Consider the following 14,639-nt stretch of genomic DNA (forward strand, 5'->3'; position numbering starts at 1 on the left):
GGTGTTTCAGATTTCATGGTAAAGGAGAAATAAGCCTAGATTAGCACAGAAATACTGGACAGTTTAAAATCTCACATCCTTCCCATGGGGATCATTTATTAGCTTGGTTTTCTGCTGCTGTCACTGTGAGAATATTTCCTTGAATTCGTTTTTAATCTTAGCTCACAGAATCGGTCTTTAATGCAGAGAAATAATCAGCTTTTGCACCTAAATTTCCTCCGGCCTTATCATTGTCCGTGTCCCTCAGTCATCATTTTTGAAATTTCACTTTGTTGGCCTCCTTGGCTCTGTGGATTGATGGGGGTTCAGTGGAGACTGGGACCAGAGTGGGGCTCTGTCTTTTCTGTGGTTGCCATCCTAGAGCCCTCTTGGGCAGCCTAGCATCTTCCCCACCACACAGACACCCCACACAAGGGGGTACCCCAGAGAAGGGAGTGGGCACCTGCGGTAGGGTAGAGGGCCCTCTGAGCCCCTGTGGTGGGGCCTCCCCAGGCTCTCAGTGCCAGCTTATCGCCATTGCCAGGGCCTGGGAGGGTGACCGGGGCTCATAGGTGCCCGTTTCCCCTGAGGAGCCCCTGTCACTCCCGAGCTCAGACATCCTCCGGAGATACTGCTGATAGACTTGATTCCCAGTGAGTTTATCTACTCCTCACTCACTCTATCTCTGTCTTGCTAAGAGCTGATATCTCAGGGGAAGTGATGTCTTCATGTAATGCTGAGTCAGTGGAGAGACCTTTATCTCACTTTTCTAAACACTGCCTTTTCCAGAGCAGAAAGCGAACTGGTTACCCATCTCTGCTTCCTCTCCTCATCTTCCCTCTCAGCTACCCTGCCTGTTTTCAGGGACAGGCGTTTAGAATTCTCCTTGACCGAGTGTGGTCGCTTTCACACCATGGATGCGCACTGTCCTGTGAAGCCCCATCTAGAAATGAGCCAGGAGCCCATGCCTTACAGTGAGGGGAAAAGGGGCTCTGGGCCTGAGTCCTGGGTGTGACAGCTGACCCTCTGCCCCGACCCGGCCGAAGATTCTTTCTATGGATAAATGGCTCTTCAAGCCTAAAGTTCTTTCACGTCATTCTTTAAAAGTGCCTTCTTCCTAATGACCCTCTGTGGCCTTAGGTCAGTGTCAGGATGGTGAGGGTGGAATTTATCCCTGGAGAAACAGCATCATGTTGATTTTATTACAGGAACAGCCCATACAAGGTTAACAGCAATTCTGTTGTGAATTCCTTGGCGCCCTGTGTCTCCTAAACCCAACTAAACTGAGGCCATGGAAACGACTAATTTTAACAGTGCCAGTGACATGCCTTATCTCTGAGCTTCCCAGAGCAGGAACATCACCCCGGCAGGATGGGGCAGACTTAAGAAGGGAAAAGGGGGAAAAGCCGGGAGGGACCCCTTATTATAATGCTGGATGCTAAATATGCACCCTGTGGGGGTACCCACAGCTGGAGGATAAAGACACACACACCATGATGGAACAGCCAGTTTGCTGAAATATATTTTGGGGAAAGTAATAAGTAACTTTAAAATATTTTTAAACCAGAACAAAACTAGATCTCTTATGAAGGAGAATGCAAATGACATTTGAATTCTTAAAATAAAACCCAAGAATTCCCAGCAATATTCAGTCAGTTCCACGACGTGCCCCAGCTCCCCCGGGGCTGCAGCTGACCCTGCCTGGACGTGCGAGGCCACTTGGGTAGGAGATGTCCAGCAGTGCTCTGGCTGAAGGAGGAACCACGTCCGCAGAGCAGTCTTCCAGTGTGTTCGCAAATTTGGTCGCTTTTCCTGAGTTCTTGCTGCATGTCTGGCTCTGGGCCCAGGGGCCAGGGTGCCAAGATGTCTAAGACACAGATGGGGGCCTTGTGCGCAGACAGTCATTGTCTGGGGTGGAATTGTCATTGGGCAGTGCAGGATGGCCAAGCTAAAGTAGGGGCAGGGACAGAGAAACTGCGAAAGCAGTATGTCTATGAGCTGGATGTTGAAAGATGATAAGGTGTCTGTGGGGGTGGCGGTGGGGTGGGCTAGGGGTGGAGAAACCAGAGAACAGGCTGCTCCCACCTTTCCTAACAGTTAGTTACTTGGGCTTCTCTGCCTGGGTACTCCTCCTTGACTTTCCCCTAAAGCAACAAAAAATCAAAATCAGTCATTTGTATTTATTTTTTTGTTTCAGAGAAATGAAATAAAAAAAAATTTTTTAGTTTCAATCTTAGGGTTCTTCCCAACTTTTTTAGGGAACATTGGAGGAAATACAAAATCAGAAGGGCATAAATATTCAAAAGGAGATGGCTTATGTTGCATAGCCCCTTAGGGACCATTGGACCACCACAAATGTAATTCCAAAAGCCCTGAATTAAAAGGCTCTCCTGTTTTAGACCATACTGCTGCTTTCTAATGAAGGGTCGTTGTAAGATGCTGTGTGTCTTTAAGTCAACCATTTGGAAATATTTGTTGCTCTTCCTTGGCTCCTCCTTTTTTCCATGTGGCCATGCCATCCTATTGTATCCTTAAACTGATTTTAATCTGTGCACTTGATTTGGTATTGGTACATTTTTGAAGCATTGTTAAGACTGATGCTTTGAAATATCTCTGGTTTTACAGCACACTGTTTTTCTCAAGGTGAGTATGAGGTTCATGAACTGTATGCTCTGCATAGCCAAGCATGATCCTGGATGAAGACATTCCTGCCCCACCCTGCCCCAACCCAGGTACTTGTGCTGTGTGGGAGGAGCTGAGAAAGTCAGTAACTAGAGTTCTGATTTCATACTAAGTTGTTATCAAGGAGATGGTCCCATTATGACCAAGTGTTAAAAAGAATGTCTCAATTAAGTCTACAGTTCAGCTGGCTCTTCTCATGGTGGCTTTGATGATTTTTCACTTTCAAAATTGCTCACTTAACTCTTGTCCCCTTTGGGGTTTTTTCCTGTAGGTAGGTAAGATAAGAGAACACGGTGGTGTTTCAGCACTTTTTGTCTTTCGAGTCACTGCCAGATTCCCGGGGGGATGGTGGTCATGGGCAGTGGGCTCACGTCTTCACCTGCAAGGACTACCTGATGCCAGGCGCACCTGCGGCAAGGTAGAGGGCCCTCTGAGCCCCTGTGGTGTGGGCCAGACCCCCAAAAAGGGGCTGGTGGATGAGAAGTGAATTAGAAGACCTGAGTTCTGGTCACGTGCTAAATAACTCTGGGACTTCACTTAGGAGTCCCGAGCCTACATCTCTTGGCCCCTCAAAGGGGGATGCTGCTGCTGTGCCATCCCCACCCCCACACACAGAATAGGTGGCTTTAGGTCGGCTCATGAATGTAAAAGTGCTTTGAAAAAGAGATACTGCAAAGAATTTTACTCATTGAATGTATCTTTCTCTTACCTCTGTGGACCTCCTCCCGTTCCCCTCCTTGGGTGAAGTGGGAACAGCTAAGAGGCTATTTGGAAAATATCTGAAGTGTACCATTTTCTGAATTTCCCAGGAAGAGACCAGCAGAAATGGGCTTTGTATGCACATTAATACTGTACTCAGTGCCCCCACAATCAGGCCATGGAGGTTCTTTGTCATCTATAAAGTGTGGTGCAGCTCTCAGTCGTGATTGAAGTTCTGACAGTGATTTATTTTTGCACAAGTAGGGAGGCATGACATTGCTGTAACATATGGTTAAACACTGGCTTTAGAGTCAGATAATCAAGACATAACTCTCTGCTCTACCTTCTACCAACTATGAGATTTGGTGAAATGGTTTGCCTATTTGAGCTTTACTTTGCTTGTCTGTAAAATGATATTAATAATATTAACTGTGGGGAGTTGCAAGAGGATTCAGTGAGCTGAAGAGTGTAGAGAGCTTCGTTACTCTGATGGTGATGGCTTCAGTAAGAGTATATAAAATGAGATTTGATGCAAGAAAAATCTAATCAACTCAATTCTTTTTATTTTTTTTCCCTTGTGACCAGGCCTATAGGTAGGGTTTAATTTGCATGATTCTTCTACTCAGGATGTTAATAAACTAAGTATTCTCTACTTAGTTGAGAGTAGAGAATTTGCTTTTAGAGGATCTAATGTCCAAAAATGCTCTTAGAGGAGCAGGGAGGTGAAATGAAAATACTTAGAAGTTGGTAAATTATGAAGTCCTTGCTAAGCAAAGGTTTCATTTGCCTTTGTTTCTGTTTCTGCCAAAGACAGACTAAGGACCCACGGTGCCTAGACTGGTTTTGATGTCTATTAGATGGATTTCTCCTGAGAAGTTTAGATAATCTCTGATATTTATATAGTAGCAGTCAGATCCCTGGCACTTAGCAATGGCCAGGAAGAGATTAGATAAAAGACCCTTAAGAGATTAGTGTAATATAACCCAGACTTTGATGCATCTGTTCTCTGTCGGCCTTTGAAGTCAGGCCCCATATGCCATTTTTCATAGTAAATCCAAAGGGCAATTTTAGGATCCTATGCTGTGAATATTTTTCTGTTCAGTTGTTTTGAACACTGTTGTCTTGGTGCCTGGATATTCCTTGCCATAAAATGGAGTTTAAAAACTCCATTCTCTTTTCTTATATACATTCAGTATCATAATGTGAAGGTTCTTTAATTATGTGCCAAACTATGACCAATATTGGGACAGACCTCTGCCCTAGTCTTTTTAAAAATATGGATTTGTTTGTGACTGTGCTGGGTCTTTGTTGCTGGGCTTGGGCTCTCTAGCTGTGGCGATGGGGCTGCTCTCCACCTGTGGTGTGTAGGCTGCTCATCACCGTGGCTTCTTTTTTGGGGGCTCTGGATGTGTGGCCTTGGAGTTGTGGCACAAGGACTTAGTTGCTCCCAGGCATTTGGGGTTCAGACCAGGGATTCAACCCATGTCCCCTCCATTGGCAGGCAGATTCTTAAGCACTGGATTGCCAGGGAAGTCCCTCTAGTCACTTTTTTAGAGGAAAAAGGTGATTAATGAATTTCATCTCCTAATCCTTAGACTTTACTCATGTTTGTCCAAAACATTATATTTCTCTTCAGTCCATTTGGTTTCTCTTTAATCCACATTAATTGGGGGAAGAGGATGCTTGGTGATTGGTTGAAAGTGTTGGGATTAAAAAAACCTAGGCAGAGATTCACGCATGGCTTCTCTACTTGTGTAACTGCTGGTATAGAGGGAGTGGAAGGGGGTGGCATGGCAAGTGGGGGTGACGGTACTGTATTAGAATTTTACAAAATAGGCTCGGGTTTGGGGGCATCATAATTTGCACCCTAGTCTGTTAAATTCACACCATTATGAACCATGGTCAGAGATTGCCTCTAGTTCCCTCCCCTTGAATGTTGGCTCAGAGGGAAAAACATACCAGGTATATTGTGGAGACATACCCTCTGGGAATAGGCATTTGTATAAATTATTTATGACTGGGATTAGAATTTACTCTCATTCAATGTTTTACCAGCATCTGCTCACAAAAAATGAACAACAGAATTTCTTCCTGTACATAAACAGATCTGCATCTTAGAAGAGTAGTTGAATTGCTTGTGACATTGAAAGGGGTATTGTTGGGTAATGGGATAACCAGGCTATCAGTGTGATTGGTTACCACTACATTACAGAATAAAATTGTATTGAGTTAATGAGTTAATTCCATATCTTGACAACAGGCAGAGAAAACACACAGAGGTCTAGTTCAAAAACAAGGGGACAGTGGAGGGTTCTTTGTAGATAGTTCTTACAATTAAAAAAAAAAGATTTTCCTGTGTGTAATTAGTGATGATCAGGTTGCCAGACAAAGACACTCTTACTGATCACATGTAGCAAAATATTTCCCCACAGTTAACTGGATGTATCTTTGGTTTGACTTGACTCATAGATGAAAGAGTTGTCCACACAGTTGGAGGTCTCTTTTCTTGAACTTGGAAGTAGTGTTATGAGTGGGGTTGAAAGCTGCGGGAGAGATCTATGGTTCTTTAGTAACTTCACATGTTTTGGTTTTGGTAGAACAAGAAATTAAGCCCTGCTTCAGCTCTATGTGGAAGAACGCTAAATTTCCTTTTTCTACTAAAGAACTGTGCTAAACATTTTTATAGACTTTTAAGCACTGAGCTTTCTTGTTGCAGAGTTAAGATGCTGTCAGGGGTAGCTGACAGCTGGATACCAGTGCTGTGGGTACTGTGATACCTGAAGTGAATAGGCTGAAAGCTACACCTGACATTAACAAGTGAGTGGTAACCTCTCTGCCACTGGCTGGCAGCGACTGTTTCCATAGAAATGGCTGTTGGGATCAGTGGAAACGAGGTAAGTGCAAGTTTTCCCTGATCCTTGTTTCCATCAAGCTGATGTCGGTTTCCCTGGCAACAGCAGTGGACAGCAGCCAGGCACAGCAGCAGATTGAGGAGAGCTCTCTCACTTGTCAGCTGTGGCTATCATGTATTCCTAACCCAATCCTTTTTTATAAGATGCAGCAAAACACCTCTGAGGGCCCAGGAGGCCTCTCTGGCCACACGTGCCCTCCCGAGCTTAGCAGAATTCATCACTGAGCGTTCATGCAGAGGCTCAGTTCTTCATAAAGCCACTGGCACCTTAGCAGTTGAAATTAAAGCCATAATTTTCCTGTGTTCCCTATTCAGTTGGCGGCATTAACAATTGTTCTTATTTCTGCAGTGAAGGGTTGTTTATGAATTTAATAATTTGACTTCTGTGAGGAACATGTTGATGATTGCCCTAAGGTGCTACTGTCAAGCTTACATCAGTTTTTTTTTTCTTTTTCCTTCCTTGTAATATTCTTTTATAGGCTGGTAAAATTGCTTACAGAAATCAAATCTTGGTATAGCAGAACAGCTTAGGATAGCAAGACCTATATGTCTGTGGTACTGGGGGCTCTTCTTTATTCAAGTTCGGCAGTTGTCCTAATAAATAAAATGTTCCTGGAACATTTTATTTTAAACATTTTTTTTGTTTTTTAAATTGATTTTTATTAGAGTATAGTTGCTTGACAACGTTATGTTGGTTTCTGTTGTACAACACAGTGACTTAGCTGTACGTATACATATATTCCCTCGTTTTTAGATTTCCTTCCCACCTAAGCCAACACAGAGCACCAAGTAGAGTTCCCTGAGCTATGCAGTAGGTTCTCATTAGTTGTCTGTTTTATGCATAGTAATGTATATATGTCAATCCCAGTCCCCCAGTTCACGCCACCTTCCCATCCCTCCTTGGTTTCCGTAAGTTTGTCCACGTCTGTGTCTCTATTTCTGTTTTGGAAATAAGTTAACCTGTACCATTTCCCTAGATTCTACACAGAAGCGATATTGTATTTAAGCAGGTGTGGGCACCCAGGGTAAATATATCACCTCCTGTATGCGCCAGTGTTCTCAGGTCCCACGGAGCAGAACTGTTGTCACTGCCAGGGTATGTAAAGTGAGTGTGTGTGCAGAGAGGTGCAGAATAAGGTGTTGGGCACTACCTTATTTTAAACCCTTAAAGTATTAATATTTTAAAAGTATTTTCTGTGGCGTATACCTTGGTGGGTCTGGTGGTTAGGACTCCCAACTTCTACTGCAGGGGATCTGGGTTCGATCCCTGGTTGGGGAAGTAGGACCCTATAAGCCATGCAGCACAGCACCCCCCAAAAACCAAAATATTTTCTCTGAATTAAAAATAAAACTGCAAGATTCAGAGCTATATTTCTGAGAATCAAATGAAGATACAGATCCACAGCATTATAAGAATTTAGATTGACTGTGTAAAAGAACACTAAAAAAAAAAAAAGTAAAAGAGTACTGAAAAAATGGTAAATTTCCTGACTTGGGGGGGCTTTCTGAATGACTTTGTCCCCAACAATCTGGACAAGGGCAAATATGCTTGGTTGGGAGGCAGTATTTAGGGCTAACCCTGTACCACCTGATAAGAGTTCAGTGTGACAGACTAATAAGAAGCAGACAATCTTGCTAAATATTCTTCTCTCTCTTAGACTTATTAAGAAAAAAATGAGTCCATCATTAATTCATTGAATGTTTTCATGTGCCTACACAGTGATAGATGTATTTGCCAAGTACCTTCCCAGGCTCTGGGATTTGAGTGGTGAGGCAAAGCAGAGTCTTATCTTCATGAAGCTTGTGTATAATGAGGGGGAGGAAAAACTGCAAAGTTTTATAAATCCTTTAAAGGAAAGGTCCATGATGCTGTGAGAGTGTTTAACAGGGAGAACAAATGTTTGGGGGAAGCATGCTGAAGAAAGGGAAGGATGAAGGAATAGCCATCATATCCAGGCAAGATGGGAAAGACACTCAGAGAGGGTATTACAGTCAAAGGAAAAATCCCATCAGAGGCCGACAGTAGGAATGAGTAGAGGGTATTAGAGAAACTGAAGAAAGCCAGGGTGGGCACCCAGGGGCTGGGAAAAGAAGGTGGAAAACAAAGAGACTGATCAGCAGAGCCCAGATCACAAGGGTCCTTCGAGACCATGTCACAGATTCTGGTCATTAGCTGAAGGATAAAGGAACCCACTGATAAACTTTCAGCTCAGAGTGATGTGATTTCTATCTGTGTTTAATGAAAATTACTCTGTGTTCTGATATCATCAACTTACTTTAAAATGCTTCAACAAATATAATGGATAGAGGCATAGATAGGAGATAAAGTGTAACAAATGTTCATTGTGGAAACTCGGTGGTAGGCATGTGTGTGTTCACTGTGTAAGTCTTCCTACTTTTATGAACATGTGAAATTTTTCCTTAATGTTGGAAACACTCAGCATATAAAAATCACTCTGGCTGCAGTGGTATGAATGGACCATAGAGATGCAAGACTAGATGAGGGGAGAGCAATTTAAGACTATTGTAATCCTCTTCCAGTCACAGTATAGTAACAGTGCCAGAATGGACCTTTTACTATAAACAACTGTAAAACTGGCCAAAACATACGAAGCATTTTTTTCCCCAGAAGATAGAAATAGGCAGCACAGGATTATGTCCCTTAAGAGAAGGGAAACGCAGGAAGTAAGTGCCACAATTGCCTTGGCTTTCTGCCCGGAGATGCTTTTAGAATTGTGGCTCAGGGAGGCAGAGCCCAGGAGAGGACCACGGTCTATTTGCTTAAGAGGCAAAAAGCAGAGTTTGAACTGCCAAGATAGCTGGAATTTTCAGGGCAGGCTACTGGAGAGCAGTAGGCAGAGCAGGGACTCAGGATATCTGAAAAGGAGTCTCTGAAATCTTTAACCATATACTAAGCTGCTGTGTGCCACTTGGACCTACTGAAGTGTGACAGAGAGCAGCTACTACAAAGCTGCAAGCTGCTGGAAGTCTCAGTGTTGGACACCAGAGGGATTCTGATCAGCTAGACTAGATTGAACTTGATGAATACATTGGACATTCAAGTGAAACCTCAGAAACACCAGGCATTTGGGGTGGGGTTACCTTACCCCTGGAGTAAAAGCCACTCTAGACCTGCCCCAGTGAATCTTACAGACAACCTTCAGAAGGATCAGGACAAGTGGCCAACTAAACACCTGCCAAAACAAGTCGACACCCATTAAAGGAAGACCCCAAATCTCAGACATTTCCCAAGTGTTCCCCCAGATCATTAAAAGTTATGGGCCATGAAAAGAAGCAGGAAAACATTATAATCAAGATGGGGTGGGGCCATCAATACAAACAAACTGAGAGATGACAGATGAGGCAGAGAAGGAACAAAGAACATGTGGGACGAACGAAAAACCAATAGCAAAATTAAATAGAGAAATCAGTAAATCCGCAAACACAGATGAAAAACTTATAGTTCCATTTTGATAATTGAAGAACATGGGGATGAAAAAAACTAAACATAGATAACATCTGAACACTACCAATGAAACTGACCTTAATTGGTACTTACATCCAGTAACAGCAGAAAACATATTCTGTTCAGGGGCACCAAGATAGGCTACATCTGCGCTGTTTAAAAAAAGGGCTCAAAAGATTAAAATCTTGAAAAGTATGTTTTTTTCTAACAGCAATTGATTAAAAATATAAACTAGTAATAGTAGCTATTTAGAATTGTCTCTAGAATTCTAGAATTCTTTAGATTCTTGATAATGAAATAAGACATCTCAAATAACTTATAAGTTAAAGAAAAATATTACAGTGAAAATAAGGGATGTTTTAAACTGAATGATCCATGTGCACTTGAGAAGAAGGTGTATTCTTCTGCATTTGGATGGAATGTCCTGAAGATATCAACGAGATCCATCTCATCTAATATATCACTTAAGACTTGTGTTTCCTTATCAATTTTCTGTTTTGATGATATGTCCATTGGTGTGAGTGGGGTGTTAAAGTCTCCTGTTACTACTGCGTTACTGTCAGTTTCTCCTTTTATGTCTGTTAGTGTTTGTCTTATGTATTGAGGTGCTCATATATTGGGTTCATAGATATTTACAATTGTTATGTCTTCCTCTTGGATTGATCCCTTGATCATTATGTAGTGTCCTTTGTTATCTCTTGTAATCTTCTTTATTTTAAGGTCTATTTCATTCTGGCGCACATATCCGGAATCTAGAAAAATGGTTCTGAAGAATTTATTTGCAGGGCAGCAATGGAGAAACAAACAGAGAGAACAGACTTGTGGACATGGGGAGAGGGGAGGAGAGGGTGAGATGCATGGAGAGAGTAACATGAAACTGACATCACCATGTGTAAAATAGACAGCCAATGGGAATTTGCTGTATGGCTCAGGAAACTCAAACAGGGGCTCTGTGTCAACCTAGAGGAGTGGCATGGGGAGGCAGATGGGAGGGAGCTTCAAAAGGGAGGGGATATATGTATACCTATGGCTGATTCATGTTGAGGTTTGACAGAAACAGCAAAATTCTGTAAAGCAATTATTCTTCAGTAAAAAAAGAAAAAATGATAATGAAAATACAGCAAATCAAAATGTGCATTATCCATCTAAAGCCGTGCTTAGAAATTATAGCTCTAAATGCCTTTCAATTCAATGGTCTATATTCCCATCTAAGAATCCAGAAAAGGAAAGCAAATTAAATCCAAGGAAAGTAAAAGAGAAATGAGAGAAGTCAGTAAAACAGAAAACTCAAGTAATGGGTAAAGTTAACAAAGATAAGAGTAGACTCTTCGAAAAGCTTGATAAAATTAATAAATCTTTAGCAAGACTAATTAAAAAAATCAATCAGTATCAGAAATGATGGAGGGGATGTCAACACAAATATTATAGACATTAAAATAACGGGATACTAGGATAAACAGTTTTATGACAGTAAATTCAATAATTTAGGAGCAATGGACATATTCCTTGAAAAACACAGCTTGTCAAACTAACTCAAAGAGAAAGAAAAAAACTGAAGGGCCCTGTATTTGCTTTTCAAATGGAATTCTGAATCACAGACCTTCTCTCAAAACCAGAGGCCTGGATAATGTCGAGTGAACTCTGTCAAACAACTTACAAGAAAAGAATAACATTCCATTCCTAGAAAAACTTTTAGAATGTATAGGAGGGGACATTCTCTAACTCATTTTTATGAGGCCAGAATAACTTCAATAGCAAACACAAAAGCCATAAGAAAAGAACAATATCCTTCATTAATACAGATGTAAAATTCTCAAATATTAACAAATTGAATCTAGCAATAATTAAAAGAATAATACCTCATGATCAAATGAAGTTTATGTTAGAAACACAGATCAGTTCATCATTGGAAAATCAAGCGGTATAATTTACTGTATTGACAGAATGAAGGAGAAAAATCATATGATCATCTCAATAAATGCAGAAAATGCCGCCAACAATATTCTATAACCGTTCATGATAAAAACTCTCAGCAAACTAGGAATATATGGCAACTTCCTCAACCTGAATAAGATTGTCTACAGAAAACACATAAACTATAACTGACACCATACTTAATGGTGAAAGGCCGAATGCTTTCTTGTAAGATTAAGAACAAAGTATTGTCTCTCGTCTCTCACCCCTTTTGCTCAGCTTTACCAGTAGGTCAGTACAGTAAGGCAAGTAGAGGATATAAAAGAGAGACTAGAAAGAAAGGAAAAAGTATTTCTCTTCACAGAAAATATGATTATCTATTTAGAAATTCCCAAGAAACTGCCTGAAAACCTATTAGAATTAATAAGTGGCTATAACAAGGTCTCAGGGTATAAGGTCAGTGTACAAAAGTCAGTCTTATTCCCATATACAAGCTCCAATAATGTAAAAAATGAACTTTGAGAAAAGAAGATTTTCAATAACATTAACACATTTAAAAATACTTAGGAGTAAGGGTAAGAGAAGTTATGGAAGACCTCTACACTGAAGACTACAAAATACTGATTGGTCAAATTAAAGATGATCTAAGTAAACGATAATGGCCCATGATCATGAATTGGAAGATTCAGTAGTGTTAAGATGTTGCATTTATCATGCATTCATCAAATGCATCTATTTATTCAGTGATGTCCCATTCATAAATACTAATGGCCTTTTTTAAAAAAAGAAATTGATGATTCTAGTATTTATATATTATTGTGAAGGACCTATAATAACTAAAACAATCTTGACAAAGAACAAAGCTGAAAGACTTATACTACCTAATTTAAAGACTTCCATAAAGCTGTAGTAAATACACTGTCATTTTGGCATGAGATAGATATATAGAACAATTGAATGGAATAGAAAATCCAGAAATATGTGCATATAGTCAGTTGTTTTTTGACAAAAATGTTAAATAATTCAGTGGAGAAAGGATAATTTTTTTTCAGCGAAATGCTGGAAAAACTAGGAATCTGTTAAAAAAATGAACATTGACATTTATATCACACTTAACATAAGCACTAACTTGAAATGGATCATCAGTTCAGTTCAGTCACTTCAGTTCAGTCGCTCAGTCATGTCTGACTCTTTGCGACCCCATGAATCTCAGCAAGCCAGGCCTCCCTGTCCATCACCAACTTCCGGAGTTCACTCAGACTCACGTCCATCGAGTCAGTGATGCCATCCAGCCATCTCATCATCTGTCATCCCCTTCTCCTCCTGCCCCCAATCCCTCCCAGCATCAGAGTCTTTTCCAATGAGTCAACTCTTCACATGAGGTGGCCAAAGTACTGGAGTTTCAGCTTTAGCATCAGTCCTTCCAAAGAAATCCCAGGACTGATCCCCTTCAGAATGGACTGGTTGGATCTCCTTGCAGTCCAAGGGACTCTCAAGAGTCTTCTCCAACACCACAGTTCAAAAGCATCAATTCTTCGGTGCTCAGCTTTCTTCACAGTCCAACTCTCACATCCATACATGACCACTGGAAAAACCATAGCCTTGACTAGACGGACCTTTGTTGGAAAGTAATGTCTCTGCTTTTGAATATGCTATCTAGGTTGGTCATAACTTTTCTTCCAAGGAATAAGCGTCTTTTAATTTCATGGCTGTAATCACCATCTGCAGTGATTTTGGAGCCCCCAAAAATAAAGTCTGACACTGTTTCCACATCTATTTTCCATGAAGTGATGGGACCAGATGCCATGATCTTCGTTTTTTGAATGTTGAGTTTTAAGCCAACATTTTTACTCTCCACTTTCACTTTCATCAAGAGGCTTTTTAGTTCCTCTTCACTTTCTGCCACAAGGGTGGTGTCATCTGCATATCTCAGGTTATTGTTATTTCTCCCGGCAATCTTGATTCCAGCCTGTGCTTCTTCCAGCCCAGCGTTTCTCATGATGTACTCTGCATATAAGTTAAATAAGCAGGGTGACAATATACAGCCTTGACTTACTCCTTTTCCTATTTGGAACCAGTCTGTTGTTCCATGTCCAGTTCTAACTGTTGCTTCCTGACCTGCATATAGGTTTCTCAAGAGGCAGGTCAGGTGGTCTGGTATTCCCATCTCTTGAAGAGTTTTCCACAGTTTATTGTGATTCACACAGTCCAAGGTTTTGGCATAGTCAATAAAGCAGAAATAGATGTTTTTCTGGAACTTTCTTGCTTTTTCAGTGATCCAGCAGATGCTGGCAGTTTGACCTCTGGTTCCTCTGCCTTTTCTAAAACCAGCTTGAACATCTGGAAATTCACGGTTCATGTATTGCTGAAACCTGGCTTGGAGAATTTTGAGCATTACTTTACTAGCGTGTGAGATGAGTGCAATTGTGGGGTAGTTTGAGCATTCTTTGGCATTGCCTTTCTTTGGGATTGGAATGAAAACTGACCTTTTCCAGTCCTGTGGCCACTGCTGAGTTTTCCAAATTTGCTGGCATATTGAATGCAGCACTTTAACAGCATCATCTTTCAGGATTTGAAATAGCTCAACTGGAATTCCATCACCTCCACTAGCTTTGTTCGTAGTGATGCTTCCTAAGGCCCACTTGACTTCACATTCCAGGATGTCTGGCTCTAGGTGAGTGATCACACCATCGTGATTATCTGGGTCTTGAAGATCTTTTTTGTACAGTTCTTCTGTGTATTCTTGCCACCTCTTCTCAATATCTTCTGCTTCTGTTAGGTCCATACCATTTCTTTCCTTTATCGAGCCCATCTTTGCGTGAAATGTTCCCTTGGTATCTCTTAATTTTCTTGAAGAGATCTCTAGTCTTTCCCATTCTATCGTTTTCCTCTATTTCTTTGCATTGATTGCTAAGGAAGGCTTTCTTATCTCTTCTTGCTATTCTTTGGAACTCTGCGTTCAGATGCTTATATCTTTCCTTTTCTCCT

At 41.2% G+C, this 14,639-nt stretch overlaps 1 protein-coding gene across 18 annotated transcripts in view; it reads left to right on the top strand.

Annotated features, from left to right (window-relative positions):
• The window catches only part of CACNA1D (calcium voltage-gated channel subunit alpha1 D), a 348,426-nt gene that overhangs the window by 203,589 nt on the left and 130,198 nt on the right, over positions 1–14,639 (top strand). The window lies entirely within an intron of this gene.

Source organism: Bos indicus x Bos taurus, chromosome 22, assembly GCF_003369695.1.
Source record: "Bos indicus x Bos taurus breed Angus x Brahman F1 hybrid chromosome 22, Bos_hybrid_MaternalHap_v2.0, whole genome shotgun sequence".
Taxonomy (NCBI): Eukaryota; Metazoa; Chordata; class Mammalia; order Artiodactyla; family Bovidae; genus Bos; species Bos indicus x Bos taurus.